This window comes from Loxodonta africana (genome assembly GCF_030014295.1).
Source record: "Loxodonta africana isolate mLoxAfr1 chromosome 26 unlocalized genomic scaffold, mLoxAfr1.hap2 SUPER_26_unloc_2, whole genome shotgun sequence".
NCBI classification, from domain to species: Eukaryota; Metazoa; Chordata; class Mammalia; order Proboscidea; family Elephantidae; genus Loxodonta; species Loxodonta africana.
Window position 1 is genome coordinate 1,030,155 of NW_026974841.1, and position 24,057 is coordinate 1,054,211.

General features: G+C 42.0%; 1 long non-coding RNA gene across 1 annotated transcript; it reads left to right on the top strand.

Annotated features, from left to right (window-relative positions):
• Window positions 1-20,385, top strand: LOC135229115 (uncharacterized). The gene is made up of 2 exons (XR_010319905.1): window positions 1-3,863; window positions 12,316-20,385. It is a non-coding gene; the product is annotated as an uncharacterized LOC135229115 (long non-coding RNA).
• Window positions 20,386-24,057: the final 3,672 nt, after the last annotated feature.

Here is a 24,057-nt window from a genome sequence, read left to right on the forward strand (position 1 = left end):
TCCTCCAAGTTGTGAAATGTTTCACAGATTTGTCACTGTTCTTTATTGATGCGTAGTATTCCATTGTGTGAATATACCACAGTTTATTTAACCATTCATCTGTTGATGGACACCTTGGTTGCTTCCAGCTTTTTGCTATTGTAAACAGAGCTGCAGTAAACGTGGGTGTGCATATATCTGTTTGTGTGAAGGCTCTTAATTCTCTAGGGTATATTCCGAGGAGTGGGATTTCTGGGTTGTATGGTACTTCTATTTCTAACTGTTTAAGATAACGCCAGATAGATTTCCAAAGTGGTTGTATCATTTGACATTCCCACCAGCAGTGTATAAGAGTTCCAATCTCTCCGCAGCCTCTCCAACATTTATTCTTTTGTGTTTTTTGGATTAATGCCAGCCTTGTTGGAGTGAGATGGAATCTCATCATACTTTTAATTTGCATTTCTCTAATGGCTAATGATCGAGAGCGTTTTCTCATGTATCGGTGAGCTGCCTGAATATTGTCTTTAGTGAAGTGTGTGTTTATATCCTTTGCCCACTTCTTGATAGGGTTGTTTGTCTTTTTGTGGTTGAGTTTTGACAGAATCATATAGATTTTAGAGATCAGGCGCTGGTCGGAGATGTCATAGCTGAAAATTCTTTCCCAGTCTGTAGGTGATCTTTTTACTCTTTTAGTGAAATCTTTAGATGAGCATGGGTGTTTGATTTTTAGGAGCTCCCAGTAGTCTGGTTTCTCTTCGTCATTTTTGCTGATGTTTTGTATTCTGTTTATGCCTTGTATTAGGGCTCCTAAGGTTGTTAGGGTGAAGTTTTAGATAGCGTGAGGGTTACGGTTATGGCTAAGGTTTGCTTGAGTTCTTCAGGTTAGTGTTAAGGTTACGTTTAGGGTGAGGGTTAAGTTTAAGGGTTCTGTTTAGTTTTAGGGTTAGGGTCAGATTTTAGGTTAGGGTTAAGTTTAATGTGGTTAGGCTTAGATTTATGGTTGTGTTAGGCGTTGTGGTTGGGGTGAGGGTTAGGTTTAGGGTTAGGGTTGGGTAGGGTTAGGATTATGGTTATGGTAAGGTGTTAGGGGTTAGAGGTGTAGTTTAGCGTTAGGTTTGGGTGAGGGCTTCGGTTAGGTGTTGTGGTTCTGGTCATGGTTAGGTTTGGGTTCGGGTTAGGTTTATGATTAGGCTTCGGGTTAGTGTTAGAGTTAGGGTGAGAGGCTTTAGGTTTGTGTTAGGCTTTGGTGTTAGGGGTTAGGGTTTGGGTTAGGGTTAAGGTTATCATTAGGGCTCAGGGGTTTCAGATTAGTGTTAGGGTTAGGGATAACATTTTGGTTAGGGTTGGGGGATACGGTTAGGGGTTAGAGTGAAGGTTACGGTTAGTTTTACAGTTAAGGTGAGGGTTTCGGGTAAGTGTTATGATAAGGGTTAGAGTTAGAGTTAGGGTTAGGTTTAGGTGTAGGGTAAGATTTAGGTTTACGTCCAGGTTTAGAGTTAAGGTTAGTGTTCTATTTAGGGTCAAGGTTAGAGTTAGGGTTAGGGTTAGGATTAGGTCTAGGGTATGGATTAGGATTAGGTTTAGGGTTAGGTTCAGGGCTATTATAAGTCTTAGGTTTAGGGTTACAGATCGACTAGCGTTATGGTTAGAGTTGGGTTTAAGGTTAGGGTTTGGGTTAGGTTCAGGTTTAGGGTTAAGGTTAGGGTTAGGGTTTGGATGAAGTTTAGGATAGGGTGAGAGTTATTTTTATGGTTAGGGCTAGAGTTTGGGTTTATGTTCAGGTTAGTGTTAAGGTAAGTTTTAGGGTTCGGTTAGGGTTAAGGGTTATGTTTAGGGTTAGTGTTAGGTTTAGGTTTAGGGTTAGTGTGAAGTTTAGGTTAAGGGTGAGGGCTAGAAATAGGGTCAGGAGTAAAGATAGTGTTAGACGTTAGTTTTAGGGTGTTAGGGTTAGATTTATGGTTAGGGTAGGGTTGAATTTAGGGTTAATATTAGGGTTAGATTAGGGTTCCTGTTCGTATTAGGATTAGAGTTAGGGATAAAGTTGGGGACAGCGTTAGGTTTAGGGTTGTGGATACGGGTAAGGGTTAGGTTGAGGGTTAGGGTTAGGGTTAGGTTTACACTTAAGGTGAGGGTTATGGTAATTGTTATGGTTAGGGTTAGAGTTACAGCTAGGCTTAGGGTTAGGTGAAGTTTCAGTTAATAGTCAGGGTTAGGGTTAAGGTTAGAGTAGGGTTAAGGTTAGTGTTAGGGATAGGTATAGGTTTAGGGTTAGGGTTTGGGTAAGGTTAGGGTTAAGGCTAGGTTTACGGTAAAGGGTAGGGCTAGCTTAGGGTTAGGGTTAGCTTTAGAGTTAGTGCTAGGGATTAGGGTCAGGGTTAGGGTCATGTTTAGAGTTATTTTTAGGTTTAGGGTTAGGGTTAAGGTAGAGTTAAGTTTAGGGTTATGTTTAGGGTTAGAGTAAGTGTTAGGTTTAGGTAAGGGTTAGGGCTAGGATGAGGGATAGGTTTAGGGGTGGGGAAAGGGTTAGGGGTTCGTATGAGGGTTAGTGTTAGGTTTACAGTTAAGCTGATGTTTTAGTGTGTTACAGTTAGGGTTAGGGTTAGAGTTAGAGTTAGGGTTAGGTTTGGGTTTAGGGATAGAGTCAGGGGATAGTTTAGGGTTAGGTTTAGTTTTAGGGTTAGGGTTAGGCTTAGGTTTAGGGTGAAGTTTAGGTTAAGGATGAGGGTTAGGGTAAGGGTTAGTGTTTGGGTTAAGGTTAGGTTTAGGTTTCACGTTAGGGTTAGGTGTTTGTGTTAATGTTAGCTTAAGATATAGGGTTAGGTTTAGAGTTTGGTTTAGGATTAGGGTTAGGGTGAAGTTTAATTTAAGGGTGAGAGTTAAGCTTAGGGTTAGGGTTAGGGGTTAGGGTTAGGGTTAAGGTTAGGATTAGGTTTAAGGTTAAGGTTAGGTTTAGGGTTAGGTTTAGGGTAAGTGTTAGGATTAAGTCATGTTTAGGTGTAGGGCTAGGATAAGGTTAGAGATAGGATTAGGTTAAGGGTTGGGTTTAGGTTTAGATGTTAGGGTGTGGGTTAGTGGTAGGTTTCCATTTAAGCTGAGTGTGTAGGGTAATTTTTATGGTTAGGATTATGGTTAGAGTTAGGGTCAGTGTTAGGGTTAAGTTTAGGGTTTAGGTTTATGGTTAGGATTTGGTTAGGTTCAGGGTTGGGGAAGATTTAGTGTTATGTTTAGTTTTAGGATAGGGTTAGGGTTAAGTTTATGTTAAGCGTGAGGGTTAGGGTAAGGATTAGGAGTTAGGGTTCAGGTTACGGTCAGGGGTAGATTTAGGGTTAGGTTTAGGGTTTGTTTTAGTTTTGGTTAAGGTTAGGGCTTGAATAAAGTTAGGGTTGGTTTAGGGTTATGGTTAGGGTGAAATTTTGGTTAACGGTGAGGGTTCGGTTTAGGGTTAGGGTTAGGCTTAGAGTTAGGGTTAATGGTTAGGGTTAGATTTAGGGTTAAGATTAGGTTTAGGCTAAGGATTAGGGTTAGAGTTAGGGTTAGGGGTAAGTGTTTTGGTTAGGTTTAGGGTAGGGTTATATTTAGGTTTAAGTTTAGGTTTAGGGTAAGAATTAGAGTTACGTTTACAGTTAAGATGAAGGTTTTGGGTAGGTGTTATGGTTAGGGTTAGGGTTAGAGTTAGGGTTAGGGTTTAGGGTTAGGTGTAGTTTTATGGTAGGGTTAAAGTTAAGATTAAGGTTAGGGTAGGGTTAGCATTAGGATTAGGTTTAGGGTGAGGTTTCGGGTCAGAGTTATTGTAAGGGTTAGGTTTAGGGTGACTGGTGGGCCAAGGTTAAGGTTAGGGTTAGGTTTAGGGGTAGGGTTAGGGTTAAAGTTAGGGTTAGCTTTAGGTTGGGGTGGGTGAAGTTTAAGGTAGGGTGAGGGTTAGGGTGAGGGTTATGGCTAAGGTTCGGGTTAGTTTTCAGGTTAGTGTTAAGGTTATGTTTAGGGATAGGGTTAAGTTTACGGGTTATGTTTAGTTCTGGGTTAGGGTTAGATTTTTGGTTAGGGTTAAGTTTAGTGTTACGGTTAGGGTTAGGGTTATGGTTTGTGTTAGGCGTTGTGGTTGGGGTGAGGGTTAGTTTTAGTGTCACGGTTGATTAGGCTTAGGATTATGGTTATGGTAAGGTGTTAGGGGTTAGAGGTGTAGTTTATGGTTAGGGTTTGGGTGAGGGTTCCAGTTAGGCATTGTGGTTCTGGTCATGGTTAGGTTTGGTTTAGGGTTAGGGTTAGGTTTATGATTAGGTTTCGGGTTAGTGTTAGAGTTAGGGTGAGAGTTAGGTTTAAGGTTTGGGTTAGGCTTTGGTGTTAGCGGTTAGGTTTTGGGTTAGGTTTAGTGTTATCGTTAGGGCTTAGGGGTCCAGGTTAGTGTTAGGGCTAGCATTAGGGTTAGGGTTGGGTGATACGTTTAGGGGTTATGGTGAGTTTTACGGTTAGTTTTACAGTTAAGGTGAGGTTTTAGGGTAAGTGTTATGATTAGGGTTAGAGTTAGAGTTAGGGTTAGGTTTAGGGTTAGGGTTAGGTGTAGGGTAAGATTTAGGTTTAGTTTCAGGTTGAGGGTGAGAGTTAGTGTTCTATTTAGGGTCAAGGCTAGAGTTAGGGTTAGGATTAGGTCTAGGGTTAGGATTAGGATTAGTTTTAGGGTTAAGTTCAGGGCTATTGTAAGGCTTAGGTTTAGGGTTACAGGTGGACTAGCGTTATAGTTAGAGTTAAGTTTAAGTTTAGGGTTTGGGTTAGGTTGAGGTTTACAGTTAAGGTTAGGGTTAGGGTTTGGATGAAGTTTAGGATAGGTTGAGGGTTATTTTTGTGGTTAGGGCTAGAGTTTGGTTTTGTGTTCAGGTTAGTGTTAAGGTTAGGTTTAGGGTTCGGGTTAGGGTAAGGGGTTATGTTTAGGGTTCGGGTCACGCTTTGGTTTAGGGTTAGTGTGAAGTTTAGGTTAAGGGTGAGGGTTAGGATAAGGGCTAGGATTAGGGTTATGGTAAGGTGTTAGTGGTTAGAAGTGTAGTTTAGGGTTAGGGTTTGGGTGAAGGTTCCAGTTAGGAATTGTGGTTCTGGTTAGGTTGGGTTTGGTTTCGCGTGAGGGTTAAGTTTATGATTAGGTTTCGGGTTAGTGTTAAAGTTAGGGTGAGAGTTAGGGTTAAAGTTTGGATTAGGCTTTGGTGTTAGGGGTTAGTGTTTGTGTTAGAGTTAGGGTTATTGTTAGGGCTCAGGGGTTTCAGGTTGGTTTTAGGGTTAAGGTTAGGGATTGCATTAGGGTTAGGTTTGGGGGATACAGTTAGGGGTTAGGGTGAGGGTTACGGTTAGTTTTACAGTTAAGGTGAGGGTTTAGGATAAGTGTTATGATTAGGGTTAGAGTTGGAGTTATTTTTAGGTTTAGGGTTAGGTGTAGGGTAAGATTTAGGTTTAGGTCCAAGTTTAGGGTTAGAGTTAGTGTTCTCTTTAGGGTCAAGGTTACAGTTAGAGTTAGGTCAGGTTAGGTCTAGGGCTAGGATTAGGTTTAGGGTTAAGTTCAGGGCTATTGTAAGGGTTAGGTTTAGGGTTACAAATAAACTTGCGTTATGGTTAGAGGTAGGTTTATGGTTAAGGTTTGGGTTAGCTTTAGGTTTAGGGTTAAGGTTAGTGTTAGGGTTTGGGTGAAGTTTAGGATAGGTTGAGGGTTTTTTATGGTTAGGGCTCGAATTTGGGTTTGTGTTCAGGTTAGCGTTAAGGTTAGGTTTAGGGTTCGGGTTAGGGTTGGGGTTATATTTAGGGTTAGGGTTACATTTTGGTTTAGGGTTAGTGTGAAGTTTAGGTTAAGGGTGAGGGTTAGGATAAGAGTTAGAATTAGGGTTAGGATTATAGTTAGTGTTAGAGGTTAGATTTAGGATGTTAAGGTTAGGTTTATGGTTAGGGTTGGGTTAATGTTAGCGTTACGGTTAGATTAGGGTGAATGTTCGTGTTTGGGTTAGGGATAGGGTTAGGGATAGCATTAGGTTTATGGTTGGGGATACGGTTAGGGGTTAGGGTGAGGGTTGTGGTTAGGGTGAGGGTTAGGGTTAGGTTTACAGTTAAGGTGAGGGTTTAGGGTAAGTGTTATAGTTAGGGTTCGAGTTAGAGTTTGGGTTAGGTTTAGGGTGAATTTTCAGTTAATAGTCAGGGTCAGGGTAAGGGTTAGGGTTAAGATTACAGTTAGGGTTAAGTTTAGTGTTAGGGTTAGGTTTAGGGTTAGGGTAGAGGTAAGGTTAGGGTTAAGGCTAGGTTTACGGTAAAGGGTAGGGCTAGGTTAGGGTTAGGGTTAGGTTTAGAGTTAGAGCTAGTGCTAGGGTTTAGGGTAAGAGGTAGGGTCAGGTTTAGAGTTTTTGTTAGTTTTAGGGTAGAGTTAAGGTTAAGGTTAAGTTTAGCGTTAGGGTAAGTGTTAGGTTTAGGTCAGGGTTAAGGTTAGGATTAGGGATAGGGTTAGAGCTAGGGAAAGGGTTAGGTGTTCGTGTGAGGGTTAGTGTTAGGTGTACACTTAAGCTGATGTTTTACGGTGTTACGGTTAGGTCAGGGTTGTAGTTAGGGTTAGGATAAGGTTTAGGTTTAGGGCTAGATTTAGGGGATAGTTTAGGGCTAGGTTTAGTTTTAGGGTTAAGGTTAGGCTTAGGTTTATGGTGAAGTTTAGGTTAAGGATGAGGGTTAGGGTTAGTGTTAGGGTTAGGTGTTTGGGTTAAGGTTAGGGTTAGGGTTAAGTGTTTCGGTTAATGTTAGGGTCAGGTTTAGGGTTAGGGTTAGGGTTCGGTTTAGGATCAGGCTTAGGGTTAGGGTTAGAATTAGGGTTAGTGGTTAGGGTTAGGCTTAGAGTTACGGTTAGGTTTAGGCTAAAGATCAGGATTTGATTTAGAGTTAGGTGTTAGTGTTTTGGTTAGGTTTAGGGTAGGGTTATATTTAGGGTTAGGTTAAGAGTTAGAGTTATGTTTACAGTTATGGTGAGGGTTTTGGGTAAGTGTTACGGTTAGGGTTAGGGTTAGTGTTAGGGCTAGGCCTAGGCTTGGGTTTAAATTTAGGGTTACGGGTTAGGGTTAGGTTTAAGTTTATGGTACAGTAAAGTTAGGGTTAAGGTTTGGTTAGGGTTAGGGTCAGGGTTAGGATTAGGATTAGGGTGAGGGTGAGGGTTAGGGTCAGTGTTATTGTAAGAGTTAGCTTTAGGGTTACAGGTGGGCCAAGGTTAAGGTTAGGGTTAGGTTTAGGTGTAGGGTTAGGGTGAAAGTTAAGGTGTGCTTTAGATTAGGGATAGGGTGAAGTTTAAGATAGTGTGAGGGTTAGGGTTATGGCTAAGGTTTGCTTGAGTTTTTCAGGTTAGTGTTAAGGTTATGTTTAGGGTTAGGATTAAGTTTATGGGTTCTGTTTACTTTTAGGGTTAGGGGTAGATTTTAGGTTAGGGTTAAGTTCAGTGTTACAGTTAGGGTTAGGTTTACGGTTTGTGTTAGGCATTGTGGTTGGGGTGAGGATTAGGTTTAGGGTTAGGGTTGGGTAGGGTTAAGATTATGGTTATGGTAAGGTGTTAGGGGTTAGAGGTGTAGTTTAGGGTTAGGGTTTGGGTGAGGGTTCCGGTTAGGCATTGTGGTTCTGGTCATGGTTAGGTTTGGTTTAGGGTTAGGGTTAGTTTTATGATTAGGTTTCGGCTTAGTGTTAGAGTTAGGGTGAGAGTTAGGGTTAGGCTTTGGTGTTAGGGGTTAGGTTTTGGGTTAGGGTGAGTGTTATTTTTAGGGCTTAGGGGTTCAGGTGAGTGTTAGGGTTAGGGTTAGGGTTAGGGATAGCATTAGGGTTAGGTTTTGGGGATATGGTTAGGGGTTAGATTGAGGATTACCGTTAGTTTTACAGTTAAGGTGAGGTTTTAGGGTAAGTGTTATGATTAGGGTTAGAGTTAGATTTCGGGTTAGGGTTAGGTGTAGGTTAAATTTTAGTTTTAAGTCCAGGTTTAGGGTTAGAGTTAGTGTTCTATTTAGGGTCAAGGTTAGAGTTAGGGTTAGGGTTAGGATTAAGTCTAGGGTTAGGATTAGGATTAGGTTTAGGGTTAGGTTCAGAGCTATTGTGAGGCTTAGGTTTAGGTTTACAGATGGACTAGCTTTATGGTTAGAGTCAGGTTTAAGGTTAGGGTTTGGGCTAGGTTTACGTTTTGGTTAAGGTTAGGCTCAGTGTTTGGATGAAGTTTAGCATAGGGTGAGGGTTACTTTTAGGGTTAGGGCTGGAGTTTGGGTTTGTGGTCAGGTTAGTGTCAAGGTTAGGTTTAGGGTCCAATTTAGGGTTAGGGGTTATTTTTCATGTTAGGGTTAGTTTTAGGTTTAGGCTTAGTGTGAAGTTTAGGTTAAGGTTGAGGGTTAGGATAAGGGTTAGGATTATATTTAGTGTTAGAGGTTAGGTTTAGGGTGCTAGGTTTAGTTTTATGGTTAGGGTAGGGTTAAATTTAGGGTTAATGTTAGGGTTAGTGTTAGATTAGGGTTACTGTTCAGGTTAGGGTTAGGTTTAGGGTTAGGGATAGCATTAGGTTTAGGGTTGGGAATATAGTTAGGGGTTAGGGTGAGGGTTCGGTATATGGTGAGGGTTAGGTTTAGGTTTACAGTTAAGGTGAAGGTTTAGGGTAATTGTTATGGTTAGGGTTAGAGTTAGGGTCACGGTGAAGTTTCATTTATTAGTGCGGGTTAGGGTTAAGGTTAGTGTTAGGGTTAGGTTTAGGGTTAGGGTTAGGGTAGTGGTCAGGTTAGGGTTAAGGCTAGGTTTACAGTAAAGGGTAGGGCTAGGTTAGGGTTAGGTTTAGAGTTAGTGCTAGGGTTTAGGGTTAGGGTTAAGGTCAGGTTTAGTTATTGTTAGGTTTAGGGTTAAGGTTAGGGTAGAGTTAAGGTTAGGGTTAAGTATAGGGTTAGGGTAAGGTTTAGGTTTAGGTCAGGGTTAGGGTTAGAATGAGGGATAGGGTTAGGGTTAGGGAAAGGGTTAGGGGTTCGTGTGAGGGTTAGTGTTATGTTTACATTAAGCTGATGTTTTAGGGTGTTATGTTTAGAGTTAGGGTTAGAGTTAGGTTAGGTTTAGGGTTAGGGCTAGAGTTAGGGGATAGTGGTTTAGGCTTAAGTTTAGGGTGAATTTTAGTTTAAGGATAAGGGTTAGGGTTAGGGTTAGGTGTTTGGATTATTGTTAGGGTCAGGTTTAGGGTTGGTATTTAGGGTTCAGGTTAGAGTCAGGGTTAGGGTTAAGTTTAGCGTTAGTTTTGCTTAGGGTTAGGGTTTGAATGAAGTTAGGGTAGGTTTAAGGTTATGGTTCAGGTGAAATTTTGGTTAAGGTGAGGGTTCGGTTTCGGGTTAGGGTTAGAGTTAGGGTTAGTAGTTAGGGTTAGGTTTAGGGTTAAGGTTAGGTTTAGGCTAAGGATTAGGGTTAGAGTTAAGGTTAGGGGTTAGTGTTTCAGTTAGGTTTAGGATAGGGTTATAATTAAGGTTAAGTTTAGGGTTACGGTAAGAGTTAGATTTACGTTTACAGTTAAGGTGAAGGTTTTGGGTAACTGTTACGGTTAGGGTTAGGGCTAGGTTTAGGGTTAGAGTTTGGGTTAGGGTTAGGTTTAAGTTTATGGTAAGCTTTAAGTTAGGGTTAAGGTTAGGTTAGGGTTAGGGTCAGGGTTAGGATTAGAATTAGGTTTCAGGCCAACATTAGGGTCAGAGTTATCATAAGGGTTAGGTTTAGGGTTACAGATGGGCCAAGGTTAAGGTTAGGGTTAGGTTTAGGGATAGGATTAGGGTTAAAGTTAGGGTTAGCCTTAGGTTAGGGATAGGGTGAAGTAAGATAGGGTGAGGGTTAGGGTTATGGCTAAGGTTTGGGTTCGTTTTCAGGTTAGTGTTAAGTTTATGTTTAGGGTTAGGGTTAAGTTTATGGGTTCTGTTTAGTTTTAGGGTTAGGGTTAGATTTTAAGTTAGGGTTAAGTTAAGTGTAACAGTTAGGGTTACGATTTGTATTAGGCATTGTGGTTGGGGTGAGGGTTAGGTTTTTGGTTAGGGTTGGGTAGGGTTAGGTAGGGTTAGGATTATGGTTATGGTAAGGTGTTAGGGTGTAGAGGTGTAGTTAAGGGTTAGGGTTTGGGTGAGGGTTTCGGTTAGGCATTGTGGTTCTGGTCATGGTTAAGTTTGGTTCAGTTTTAGGGTTAGGTTTATGATTTGGTTTCGGGTTAGTGTTAGAGTTAGGGTGAGGGATAGTGTTAAGGTTTGGGTTAGGTTTTGGTGTTATGGGTTAGGGTTTGGGTTAGGGTTAGTGTTATCTTTATGGCTAGGGGTTTCAGGTTAGTGTTGTGGTTAGGGCTAGGGTTAGCATTAGGGTTAGGGTTGTGGGCTACGGTTAGGGGTTAGAGTGAAGGTTACGGTTAGTTTTACAGTTAAGGTGCGGGTTTAGGGTAAGTGTTATGATTAGGGTTAGAGTTCGAGTTAGGGTTAGGTTTAGGGTTAGGGTTAGGTGTAGGGTAATATTTAGGTTTACGTCCAAGTTTAGGGTTAGTTAGTGTTGTATTTAGGGTCAGAGCTAGTGTTCTATTTAGGGTCAAGTTTAGAGTTAGGGTTAGGTTTAGGATTAGGATTATGTTTAGGGTTAGGTTCAGGGCTATCGTAAGGGTTAGGTTTAGGGTTTCAGATGGACTAGTGTTATGGTTAGAGTTAGGTTTAAGGTAAGGGTTTTGCTTAGGTTTAGGTTAGGGCTAAGGTTAGGGTTAGGGTTTGGATGATGTTTAGGCTAGGGTGAGGGTTATTTTTATGGTTAGGGCTGGAGTTTGGGTTTGTGCTCACGTTACTTTTAAGGTCAGGTTTAGGGTTTGGATTAGGGTTAGGGGTTATGTTTAGGGTTAGATTTACGAACAGGGTTAGTATTAGTGTGAAGTTCAGGTTAAGTGTGAGGGTTAGGATAAGGGTTAGGATTAGGGTTAGAATTATAATGTTAGACATTAGGTTTAGGGTGTTAGGTTTAGGTTTATGGTTAGGCTAGTCTTAAGTTTAAGGTTAATGTTAGGGTTAGGATTAGATTAGGGCTACTCTTCGTGTTAGAGTTAGGGTTAGGGATAAGTTTAGGGATAGCATTAGGTTTAGGGTTGGGGACACGGTTAAGGGTTAGGGTGTGTGTTAGTGTTAGGTTTACCGTTAAGGAGAGGGTTTAGGTTAATTGTTATGGTTAGGGTTAGAGTTAGAGTTAGGGTTAGGGTTAGGGTGAAGTTTCAGTTAATAGTGAGGGTTAGGGTTAAGGTTAGAGTTAGGGTTAAGGTTAGTGTCAGGGTTAGGTTTAGGGTTAGGGTTACGGTAGGGGTAAGGTTACTGTGAAGGCTAGGTTTACGGTAAAGGGTAGTGCTGGGTTAGGGTTAGGGTTACGTTTAGAGTTATTGTTAGGCTTAAGTTTAGGGTTAGGGTAGAGTTAATGTTAGGGTTAATTTTAGGGTTAGGGTAAGGGTTAGGTTTAGTTCAGGGTTAGGGCTAGGATTAGGGATAGGGTTAGGATTGGGGGATGGGTTAGAGATTCGTGTGAGGGTTAGTGTCAGGTTTACAGTTAAGCTGATGTTTTAGGGTGTTACAGTTAGGGTTAGGGTTAGAGTTAGGGTTAGGATTAGGTTTATGCTTAGGATTAGGGTTAGGGTTAGGGTCAGGGTTAGGTGGAGATTTAGTGTCATGTTTAGGTTGTTTTTTTAGTTTTAGGGTTAGGCTTAGTGTGAAGTTTATTTTAATTATGAGGTTTAGGGTTAGGGGTTAGGGTTAGGTTATGTTTAGTTTTAGGTTTGGGGTTAGTGTTAGCGTTAGGGTTAGTTTTAGTTTTGGTTAGGGTTTGAATGAATTTAAGGTAGGTTTAGCGTTATGGTTAGGGTGAAGTTTTGGTTAAGGGTGAGGGTTTGTTTTAGGTTTAGGGTTAGGGTTAGAGTTAGGGTGAGTGTTTAGGTTTAGGTTTAAGGTTAAGTTTAGATTTAGGCTAATGATTAGGTTTAGAGTTAGGGTTAGGGGTTATTGTTTCAGTTAGGTTTAGGGTAGGGTTATTTTTAGGGTTAAGTATAGGGTTAGGGTAAGAGTTAGAATTACATTTACAGTTGAGTGTTTTGGGTGTTACTGTTAGGGTTAGGGCTAGGGTTACAGGTAGAGTTAGGGTTAGAGGTTAGGGTTAGGTGTAAGTTTATGGTAGCCTTAATGTTAGGTTAAGGTTAGGTTAGGGTTAGGGTCAGGGTTAGGATTAGGTTTAGGGTGAGGGTTAGGGTCAGAGATATTGTAAGGGTTAGGTTTAGGGTTACAAGTGGGCCAAGGTTAAGGTTAGGGTTAGGTTTAGGGGTAGGGTTAGGGTTAGCTTTAGGTTAGGGATAGGGTGAAGTTTAAGATAGGGTGAGGGTTAGGGTTATGGCTAAGGTTTGGGTTAGTTTTTGGGTTAGTGTTAAGGTTATGTTTAGGGTTAGGGTTAAGTGTATGGGTTGTGTTTAGTTTTAGGGTTAGGGTTAGATTTTAGGTTAGGGTTGAGTTTAGTGTAACAGTTAAGTTTGCGGTTTGTGTTAGGCCTTGTGGTTGGGGTGAGGTTTAGGTTTATGGTTAGGGTTGTGTATGCTTAGGATTATGGTTATGGTAAGCTGTTAGGGGTTAGAAGTGTAGTTTAGGGTTAGGGGTGGATGAGGGTTCTGGTAAAGCATTGTGGTTCTGACCATGGTTAGGTTTGGTTTAGGGTTACGGTTAGGTTTATGATTAGGTTTCAGGTTAGTGTTCGAGTTAGGGTGAGAGTTAGGGTTAAGGTTTGGGTTAGGCTTTGGTGTTAGGGGTTAGGGTTTGGGTTAGGGTTAGGGTTATCGTTAGGGCTCGGGGGTTCAGGTTAGTGTTAGGGGTAGGGTTACGGATAGCATTAGGGTTAGGGTTGGGGGATACGGTTAGGGGTTAGGGTGAGGGTTACAGTTAGTTTTACAGTTTAGGTGAGGGTTTAGGTTAAGTGTCATCATTAGGGTTAGAGTTAGGGTTAGGATTAGGGTTATGGTTAGGTGTAGGGCAATATTTAGGTTTAGGTGCCGGTTTATGGTTAGAGTTAGTGTTCAATTTAGGGTCAAGGCTAGATTTAGGGTTAGGGTTAGGTTTAGGTCTAGGGTTAGGATTAAGTTTAGGGTTAAGTTCAGGGCTATTGTAAGGGTTAGGTTTAGGGTTACATTTGGCCTAGCGTTATGGTTAGAGTTATGTTTAAGGATAGGGTTTGGGTTAGGTTTAGGTTTAGGGTTTGGATGTTTAGGATAGGGTGAGGGTTATTTTTATTGTTAGGGCTAGAGTTTGGGTTTGTGTTCAGGTTAGTATTAAGGTTAGGTTTAGGGTTCAGTTTAGGGTTGGTGTTATGTTTAGGGTTAGGTTTAGGTTTAGCATTAGTATGAAGTTTAGGTTAAGGGTGAGGGTTCAGACGAGGGTTAGGATAAGGGTTAGGGTTTTAGTTAGTGTCAGATGTTAGGTTTAGGGTGTTAGGGTTAGGTTTTTGGTTAGGGTAGGCTTAAATTTAGGGTTAGTGTTAGGGTTAGATTAGAGTTACTGTTCGTATTAGGGTTAGGGTTAAGAATAAGGTTAGGGAGAGCGTTAGGTTTAGGGTTGCAGAAATGGTTAAGGCTAGGGTGATGGTTAGGGTTAGGTTTACTTTTAAGTGTTTGGTTTAGGTTAATTGTTAAGGTTAGGGTTAGAGTTAGGGTTAGGGTGAAGTTCCAGAAAATAGTGAGAGTTAGGGTTAAGGTTAGAGTTAGGTTTAAGGTTCGTGTTAGGGTTAGGTTTAGGGTAGGGGTAAGGTAGGGTTAAGGCTCGGTTTACGGTAAAGGGTTGCGCTAGGTTAGGGTCAGGGTTAGGGTTAGAGTTAGAGTTAGTGCTAGGGTTTAGGGTTAGGGTTAGGGTCAAGTTTAGAGTTATTGCTACGTTTAGGGTTAGTGTTACGGTAGATTTAGGGTTAGGGTTAAGTTTAGGCATACGGTACAGATTAGGTTTAGGTCAGGTTTAGGTTAGGATTAGGGATAGGTTAGGGTTAGGGAAAGAGTTAGGGGTTCGTGTGGTTGTTAGTGTTAGGTTTATACTTAAGCTGGTGTTTTAGGGTGTTAGGGCTAGGGTTAGGGTTAGGGTTAGATTTAGGGTTAGGGCATAGTTTAGGGTTAATTTTGCTTTAGGGTTAGGTTTAGGTTTAGGTTTTGGGTGAAGATTAGGTTAAGGATGAGGGTTAGGGTTAGTATTAGGGATAGGTGTTTGCGTTCATGTTAGGGTCAGGTTAATGGTTAGGTTTAGTGTTATGCTTAGGATTCGGTTTAGGGTTAGGCTTAGAGAGAAATGACTCATGGTAGTCGTTTTCTGGATGAGGAACGAATATGCAGTGTTGGCGTTAAGCTGTTGTGAAGGCTCGTTTTGGCCCGGGAAAACAAAGCACCTGGGGAAATCCTATCAAACCCTGGTGTCTTTCCACAGTTCAAAGTGTGTAACTGCAGACTCTTTTCCAAATAAGAGAGCGCACAGGCAACAGCAGCCTGCCTGTTTCTCAGTGGAAGGGAGAACTCCCTGACTTCATCCAGTCCTCTGAGCAAAGCAGGCAGAAGGAGAGAAACTTTCTTTCCTTCCTCTTTTCTGCAATGAATTCCTCATTTGCTCTTGCAAACGCAAGGCTTCTTCTGAAAAACTACATCGCAGTGCATGTATCCTTCCAGAGGAGCAACTACATAGTTTTAGCTTTAACATATTCGGAAAGCACCCAGGGAGAAAAGGTCTTTTCGTATTCTCTTTTCTGTCTGAATTTGGTCATTTTGCACTTGCCGAAAGAGAATTCCTAGCACAAACTACAAAGCAGTAACTCTCTCCTGGCAGAGTAAATCCTATGCAGTGTTGCCCTGACGAGATACTGTTTGTACAGTGAGGCCTAGGGAAAACACATTGCCTAGAGAAATCCTAGCAAAGCCGTGTGTTTCCCCACATGAATGTATGTCAGTTTCAGTTATTTGCCAAGAACAGAGCTCAGAGGCAACATCAGATTTTGTGTTTCTCAGTCAAAAAAAGAACACTGTGACTTCATCCGTTCCTCTGACGAAAACAGTTAGAATGAGAAAACAGTCTTTCGGTTTCGCTTTCCCGTAGTGAGCTCGGCAAATCTCCCCTTTGCAAAGGGAAGTTTTCCTCTGGAGAACTGCCTTGCGGTAGCTGTATTCTGGAAGTGGAACGAGTATGCTTCAAGCTATTGTGAAGGCTCTTTTTGGCCCAGAGAAAACAAAGTGCCTAGGAAAATCTTAACAAACCACAGTGCCTTTCCACAGTTCAAAGTGTGTAACTGCAGACTCTTTTCCAAATAAGAGAGCACAGAGGGAACAGCATCCTGTGTGTTCCTCAGTGGAAGGGAGAACTCCCTGACTTCATCCAGTCCTCTGAGCAAAGCAGGGAGAAGTAGAGAAACTTTCTTTCATTCCTCTTTCCTGCAATGAATTTTTCATTTGCTCTTGCAAACGTATGGCTTCTACTGAAAAACTGCTAATCCTAACCCTAACCCTAACCTTAACACTAAACCTAAACCTAACCCTAACTTGACCCTAACCTTAACCCAAACACCTAAGCAAACACTACCCCTAACTCTAACCCTCATCCTTAACCTAAACTTCACCCTAAACCTAAGCCTAATCCAAACCCTAAAACTAAACCTAACCCTAAACTATCCCCTCACTCTAACTCTAAACCTAAACCTAACCCTATCCCTAACTCTAACCCTGACCCTAACCGTAACACCCGAAAACATCAGCATAACTGGAAACCTAACACTAACACTCACACGGACCCCTAACCCTTTCCCTAACCTTAACCCTATAACTAATTTTGGCTCTAACCCTCACCTAAACCTAACCCTTACCCTAACCCTAACCATAAGCCTAACCTTTACTCTACCATAACCCTATCCTAAGCCTAACAATAACTCTAAAACTAACACTAACCCTAACCGTAAACCCTAGCACTAACTCTAAATTTAAACCTAAGTGTAACCGCAACCCTCAACCTATCTTAAAATTCGCCCTATCACTAACCTGAAGGTAACCCTAACTTTAACCCTAACCCTACCTCTAAACCTAACTGTAACCTTAACATTAACCCATCTGTAACCCTAAACCTAACCCTTACAATAATTCTGGCCCTAACCCTCAACCTAAAGCTAATACTAATCCTAACCCTGACCCTAACCATTACCTAACCTTAACCCTACCACGAACTTAAACAAAACCTTAAACCCTAACCCTAACTCTAACCCTAACCCTAGCCCGAACCCAAACCCTAACGCTAACTCTAACTATGACTCTAACCCTCACCCTAAAACTAATCCTAAACCCTAGCACTAACACTGACTCTAAACCTGACCCTAACCCTAGCCCGAACCCAAACCCTAACGCTAACTCTAACTATGACTCTAACCCTCACCCTAAAACTAATCCTAAACCCTAGCACTAACACTAACTCTAAACCTGACCCTAAACCTAGCTTAGCCCTACCCTGTACTGTAAACCTAGCCTTAAGCCTAACCATACCACTACCCTAACCCTAACTCTATCTCTAGCCCTAACACTAACTCCTACCTTAACCCTAACACTAACCCTAACCCTAACTCGAACTCTAACCCTAACAATAACAGTTGCCCTAAACCCTCACTTTAACTGTAAACCTAAACCTAACCCTCACCCTAACCCCTAACTGTATCCCCCAACACTAACCCTAATGCTATCCCTAACCCTAACCAGAACCCCTAAGCCCTAATGATAACCCTAACCCTAGAACAAAACCTAACCCCTAACACCAAAGCCTATCCCAAAACATAATGCTAACTCTAACCCTAACTCTAACACTAACCCTAAACCTAATCATAAACCTAACACTAACCCTAAACCAAACCTAACCATGACCAGAACCACAATGCCTAACCGGAATCTTCACCCAAACCCTAACCCTAAACTACACCTCTAACTCCTAACACCTTACCATAACCATAATCCTAACCCTATCCAAACCTAACCCTAAACCTAAACCAAACCCCAACCATAACGCCTAACACAAACCGTAACCCTAACCCTAAATGTAAAACTAAATTTAAACCTAGGTTAAAACCTAACCCTACCCTAAAACTAAAAAAAAGGAACCCAAAAACTTAACCCTAACCCTAAACATAACCTTAACACTAACCTGAAAACTAACCCAAACCTTAGCCATAACCCTAACCCTCACCCTATCTTAAACTTCACCTTATCCCTAACCTAAAGCTACCCCTAACTTTAACCCTAACCATACCCCTAAACCTAACCCTAACCTTAACCTTGGCCCACCTGTACCCCTAAAACTAACCCTTACAATAACTTTGACCCTAACACTCACCCTAAACCTAATCCTAATCCTAACCCTGACCCTAACCCTAACCTAAACTTAACCCTAAATTTAACCTTACCATATACTTAAACCTAACCCTAACCCCTAACCCTAACTCTACCCGAACCCTAGCCCTCAACCTAACCCTAAACTTAACCGTAACACTTACCCAAAAAACTCACCTTAAATGTAAATGTAACTCTAACTCTTACCCTAACCCTGAACTTAACCCTAATTATAACCCTACCCTAAACCTAACCAAAACACTCACCCCTAACCCTAACTCTAGCCCTAATCCTTAGCCTAAACCTAACCTTAACCCTAACCTAACCCTAACCACTAACCCTAAGTCTAACTCTAAACCTAATCATAAACCGAACCCTTACTTTAACCAAAATTTCACTCTAATCACAACCCTAACCCTACCCTAACTTCATTCAAAGCCTAATCCTAAGCAAAACTAACACTAACCCTAAACATAACCCTAGCCCTAAAACTAACCCTAACCCCTAACGTCACGCTTAACATAAACTTCACCCTAACCCGAACCCTAAAACTAAACATAACACTAAATCTCCCCCAAACTCTAACCCTAACCCTAATTCTAACCATAAACCTAACCCTAACCCTAAACTTAACCCTAACCCTGACCCTAACTCCAACTCTAACCCTAAAACTTACCCTACACACTCAGCTTAAATGGAAACCTAGCACTAACCCTCACCCTAACATTGAAACCTAACCCCAACCCTTAACCCAACCCTATCTCTAACCATAGCCTAGTCCTAAACCTAACCAAGACTTAAACCTAACACTTACCCTAACCCTAACTCTAATCCTAACCTTAATCCTAACCTTAACCTTACCCCCTAACGCTAACCCTAAGCTCAACTCTCACCCTTAAAATAAACTTTACCCTAGCTGTAGCCCTAACCCTAAACCTGACCCTAACATTAACCCAAACACCTAACCCTAAACCTGACCCTAACATTAACCCAAACACCTAACCCTAATCCTAACACTAAGCCCAACCCTAAACCTAACCCTAACCTTAACCCAAATGCCTAAACCTAACCCTCACCCTCATCCTTAACCTAAACTTCACCCTAAACCTAAGGCTAACCGTAACCCTAAAACTAAAGCTAACCCTTAACTACCCCCTAACTCTAGCAGTAACCCTAAACCTAATGCTAACCCTAGCCCTAACCTTAACACCCTAAAACATCAGCTTAATGTAAACCTAACAGTAACCCTCACATGAACCCCTAACCCTAACCCTATCCCGCATCCTACACCTAACCCAGACCTAAACCTAACCCTTTCTCTAACCCTAAACTTAACCCTAACCTTAACTCTACCCTAACCCTAACAATAACTCTAAACCTGACCATAACCATAATCCTTAACCCTAGCACTAACTCTAACTCTAACCCTAAGCTAGCCCTACCCTTTACCGTAAACCTAGCCTTAATCCTAAACTTACCCCTACCCAAAACCTAACTCTATACCTAACCCGAACACTAACCTTAACCCTACTCTAACCTTAACCCAAACCCTGACGATTAACTGAAACTTCACCCTAACCCCCTAACAACAAACAACACTAACCCCCTAACAACAAACAACCCTAACCCCCTAACAACAAACAACACTAACCCTCTAACAACAAACAACCCTAACACCCGAACAAACAACCCTAACCCCCTAACAAAAACAACCCTAACCCTCTAACAAACAACCCTAACCCCCTAAAAAAAAACCCTGACCCCCGAACAACAAACAATCCTAAGCCCCTAACAAAAAACAACCCTAACCCCCTAACAACAAACAACCCTAACCCCCTAACAAAAACAACCTTAACCCTCTAACAAACACAATCCTAACCCCCTAACAACAAACAACCCTAACCCCTAACAACACACTACCCTAACACCCTAACAAAAACAACCGTAAACCCCTAACAAACAACACTAACCCCCTAACAAATAACACTAACCCCCTAACAAACACAACCCTAACCCCCTAACAATCAACCCTAACCCCCTAACAACAAACAACTCTAACCCCTAACAAACACAACCCTAACACCCTAACAAACACAACATTAACCCGCAAACAAACACAACCATAACCCCCCAAGAAAAACAACGCTAACCTCCTAACAAACAACCCTAAACCCCTAACAAAAACAACCCGCACCCCCTAAGAAACAGCCCTAACCCCCTAACAACAAACAACACTAACCCCCTAACAATGCTAACCCACTAACAAAAACAACCCTAACCCCCAACAGCAAACAACCCTAACCCCATAACAACAAACAACACTAATCCCCTAACAACAAACAACCCTAACCCCCTAAAAACAAACCCTAACCACTTAACATCGAACAACCCTAACCCCCTAACAAAAGCAAACCTAACCCCCTAACAAACACAACCCTAACCCCCTAACAAACACAACCCTAACCCCCTAACAACAAACAAACCTAACCACCTAAAAACAAACAACCCTAACCCCCTAACAACAAACAACCCTGACCCCCTAACAAACACAACATTAACCCCCAAACAAACACAACCCTAAACCTCTGACAAAAACAACCCTAACCGCCTAACAAACACAACACTAACCCCCTAACAACAAACAACCCTAACCCCCTAACAAAGACAACCCTAAATCCGTAACAGCAAACAACCCTAATCCCCAACAACAAACAACCCTAAACCTTTAACATCGAACAACCCTAACCCCCTAAAAAAAGCAACCCTAACCCCCTAACAAACACAACCCTAACTCCCAACAACAAACAAACCTAACCACCTAACAACAAACAACCCTGACCCCCTAACAACAAACAACCATAAACCCCTAACAAAAACAACCCTAACCCCCTAACAACAAACAACCCTAACCCCCTAACAACAAACAACCCTAACCCCCTAACAACAAACAACCCTAAACCCTTAACAACAAACAGTCCTAACACCCTAAAAACAAACCCTAACCTGCCAACAACAAACAACCCTAACCCCCTAACAACAAACAACCCTAACCCCCTAAGAACAAACAACCCTAACCCCCTAATAACAAACAACTTTAACCCCCTAACAGACACAACTCTAGCACCCTAACCAACACATCATTAACCCCGAAACAAACTCAAGTCTAACCCCTAACAAAAACAACCCTAACCTCCTAAAAAACAACCCTAAACCCGTAACAAAAAAAACCCTAACCCCCTAAGTAAGAACCCTAAACCCCTAACAACAAACAACCCTAACCCCCTAACAACAATCCTAAGCACCTAAAATAAAAACCCTAACCCTCTAAGAAACAACCCTAATTCCCTAACAACAAACAACCCTAACGCCCTAACAACAAACAACCCTACCCCCTAACAACGAACAACCCTAAACCCTTAACAACAAACAAACCTAACCCTTAACAAAAACAACACTAACCCCCTAACAAACACAACCCTCACCCGCTAACAAACACAACCCTAAATCCCTAAGAAACACAAAATTAACCCCCAAACAAACACAACCCTAACCCCCTAACAAAAACAACACTAACCCTCGAACAAACAACCCTAAACCCCTAACAAAAGCAACCCTAACCCCCTAACACACAACCCTAACCGCCTAACAAAAACAACCCTAACCCCCTAGCTGATGGTGCCGTCTGAGCCGATTCAAGCATCATCGCGTCCAATCACATTGAAATGCTTTGAATCAAAACAAATTGAATAGATTCGAAAAGGTTAGGGTAGAGTGGTTTTTGATAGGGTAGACTAGGGTAGACGAAAGTAGACTACAGTAGAGTAGACAGGAGAAGTCTAGTTAGTAGCCTAGACAAGTCAGCTAGACTAGTCCGACTAGTGGTATAGATCAGTAGGCTAGACAACTAGCCTTGAAGAGTACCCTTGCCTTGACAAGTACCCTAAATTATGAATCTAAACTACTTCCATTGCCTTAACTAGTATCCTGAACTAGTAGCCTTGTCTGAACTAGTGCCCTTAACTAGTAGCCTTGACTTAAGTAATAGTCTTAACGTCTACCCTTGCCTTACTAGTACCCTGAACTAGTAGCCCTGCCTTAACTAGGACCCTGGCCTTTACCAGTAGCCTTCACTAGTACCCTGGCCTTCACTAGTACCCTTGCCTCAACTAGTACCCTTAAGTGGTACCCTTGCATTAACTAGTAGTCTTAATTAGTACCTGGCCTTATCAGTACCCATAAGTCCTACTCTGGCCTTAACCAGCTCCCTTAACGGGTACCCTGGTCTTAACTAATACTATTGACTTTTACCCTTGAATCAACTAGTAGCCTAAAGAAGTAGTCTTGCCTTAAGCATTAGCCTTAACTTGAACCTTGCCTTAACTAGTATCCTTAACTAGTTCCTGTACCTTAACAAGTACTCTTAACTAGTAGAGTGGCCCGAACTAGTAGCCTGAACTAGTAGCCTTGTGTGAATTACTACCCTTAACTAGTAGCCTTGCTTTAAGTAATAGTCTTAATGACTGCCCTTGCCTTACTAGTACCCTTAACTAGTAGCCAAGCCTTAACTACTACCCCTAACTAGTAGCCTTGCCTTCACTAGTACCCTTGCCTTAATCAGTTGCCTTAACTAGTACCCTGGCCTTAACTAGAAGTATTAACTTGTAAACTTGCATCAAATGGTAGACTTAACTAGTACTCTTGCCTTAAGTAGGGGCCTGAACTAGTACTCGTGCCTTAGCTAGTACTCTTAACTAGTACAGTGCCCCTAACTAGTATCCTGAACTAGTAGCCTTCTCTAAACTAGTACCCTTAACTAGTAGCCTTGCCTTCACTAGTACACTGGCCTTCTCCAGTAGCCTTAACTAAGACCCTGGCCTTCACTGGCAGCCTTAACTAGTACCCTTAACTAGTACCCTCGCATTCACTAGTAGTCTGAACTAGTACCCTGGCCGTATCAGTACCCAGAACTACTACCCTTGCCGTAACCAGTTGCCTTCACTAGTACCCTGGCCTTAACAAGTAGTATTCACTTGTAATCTTGCATCAACTAGTAGCCTTAACTAGTACTCTTGCCTTAAGCAGTGGCCTTAATTTGTACCTTGCCTTAACTAGCACCCGTGCCTTTACTAGTACTCTTAACTAGTACAGTGAGCCAACTAGTATCCTGAACTGTTAGCCGTGTCCTAACTAGTCCCCTTAACTAGGAACCTTGCCTTAAGGAATAGTCTTAATGGCTACCCTTGCCTCAACAAGTACCCTTAACTAGTACCCTTGCATTAACTAGTAGTCTGAACTAGTACCCTGGCCTTATCAGGACCCATAACTACTACCCTTGCCTTAACCAGTTGCCTTAAATAGCCACCTGGACTTAGCCAGTAGTATTAACATGTACCCTTGCATCGACTAGTAGACAACACTAGTACTCTTGCCTGAAGTAGTGGCCTTAACTCGTTCCTTGCCTTACTAGTAGCCTTAACTAGTACTCTGAACTAGTACAGTGGCCCTAACTAGTATTCGGAACTAGAAGCCTTGTCGTAACTAGTACCCTTCACTAGTCGCCTTGCCTTAAGGAACAGTCTTAACGTCTACCCTTGCCTTACTACTACTCTTAACTAGTAGCCAAACCTTAACTAGTACCCTTAAGGAGTAGCCTTGCATGGACTAGTAGCCCAGCTTTAACTAGTACCCTGGCCGTCACTAGTACCCTTGCCTCAACTAGTACCCTGGCATTAACTAGTAATCTTAATTAGTACCCTGGCCTTATCGCTATCCATAACGACTACCCTTGCCTTTACCAGGTGCCTGAACTAATACCCTGGCCTTAACTAGAAGTATCAACTTGTAAACTTGCATGAAATAGTAGCCTTAACTAGTACTCTTGCCTTAATTAGTGGCCTGAATTAGTACTCGTGCCTTAGCAAGTACTCTTAACTAGTACAGTGCCCCTAGCTAGTATCCTGAACTAGTAGCCTTCCCTTAACTAGTAGCCTTGCCTTAACTAGTACCCTGGCCTTCTCCAGTAGGCTTAACTAAGACCCTGGCCTTCACTGGTAGCCTTAACTAGTACCCTTAACTAGTACCCTGGCATTAACTCGTAGTCTTAACTAGAACCCTGGCCGTATCGCTACCCATAACTACTACCCTTTCCGTAACCAGTTGCCTTAACTAGTACCCTGGCCTTAACTAGTAGTATGAACTTGTACCCTTGCATCAACTAGTAGCCTAAACTAATCCTCTTGCCTGAAGTAGTAGCCTTCACTTTTACCTTGCCTTCCTAGTAGCCTTAACTAGTACCCGTCCACTAACTAGTACTCTTAACTAGTACAGTGGCCCTAACTAGTAGCCTGAACTAGTACCCTTGCCTTAGGTTAGTCCCTTTTCCAAACTAGTACCCTTATTGAGTACCCCTATGGTAGGGTATGGTACAGTAGGGTGTCATAAGGTAGGGTAGCATACGGTAGAACAGAGAAAACAGAATCCAATAGAATAGAAGAGGATAAGTCAGGATAGGTTAGTTTCGTGTAGGGTATGGTAGAGTAGCATAGGATGGAATAGAGAAAAGAGAAAACGAGAATCCAATACAAGAGAATCGAAAAGAAGAGACTAGATGAGGAAAGACTAGGGCGGGATAGGGTTCTGTCGACTAGAAGAGCGTAGAATGGTGTGGAATGGAGTCAAATGCAGTCAAACCGAGATGAATAGACTAGAAAAGAGTT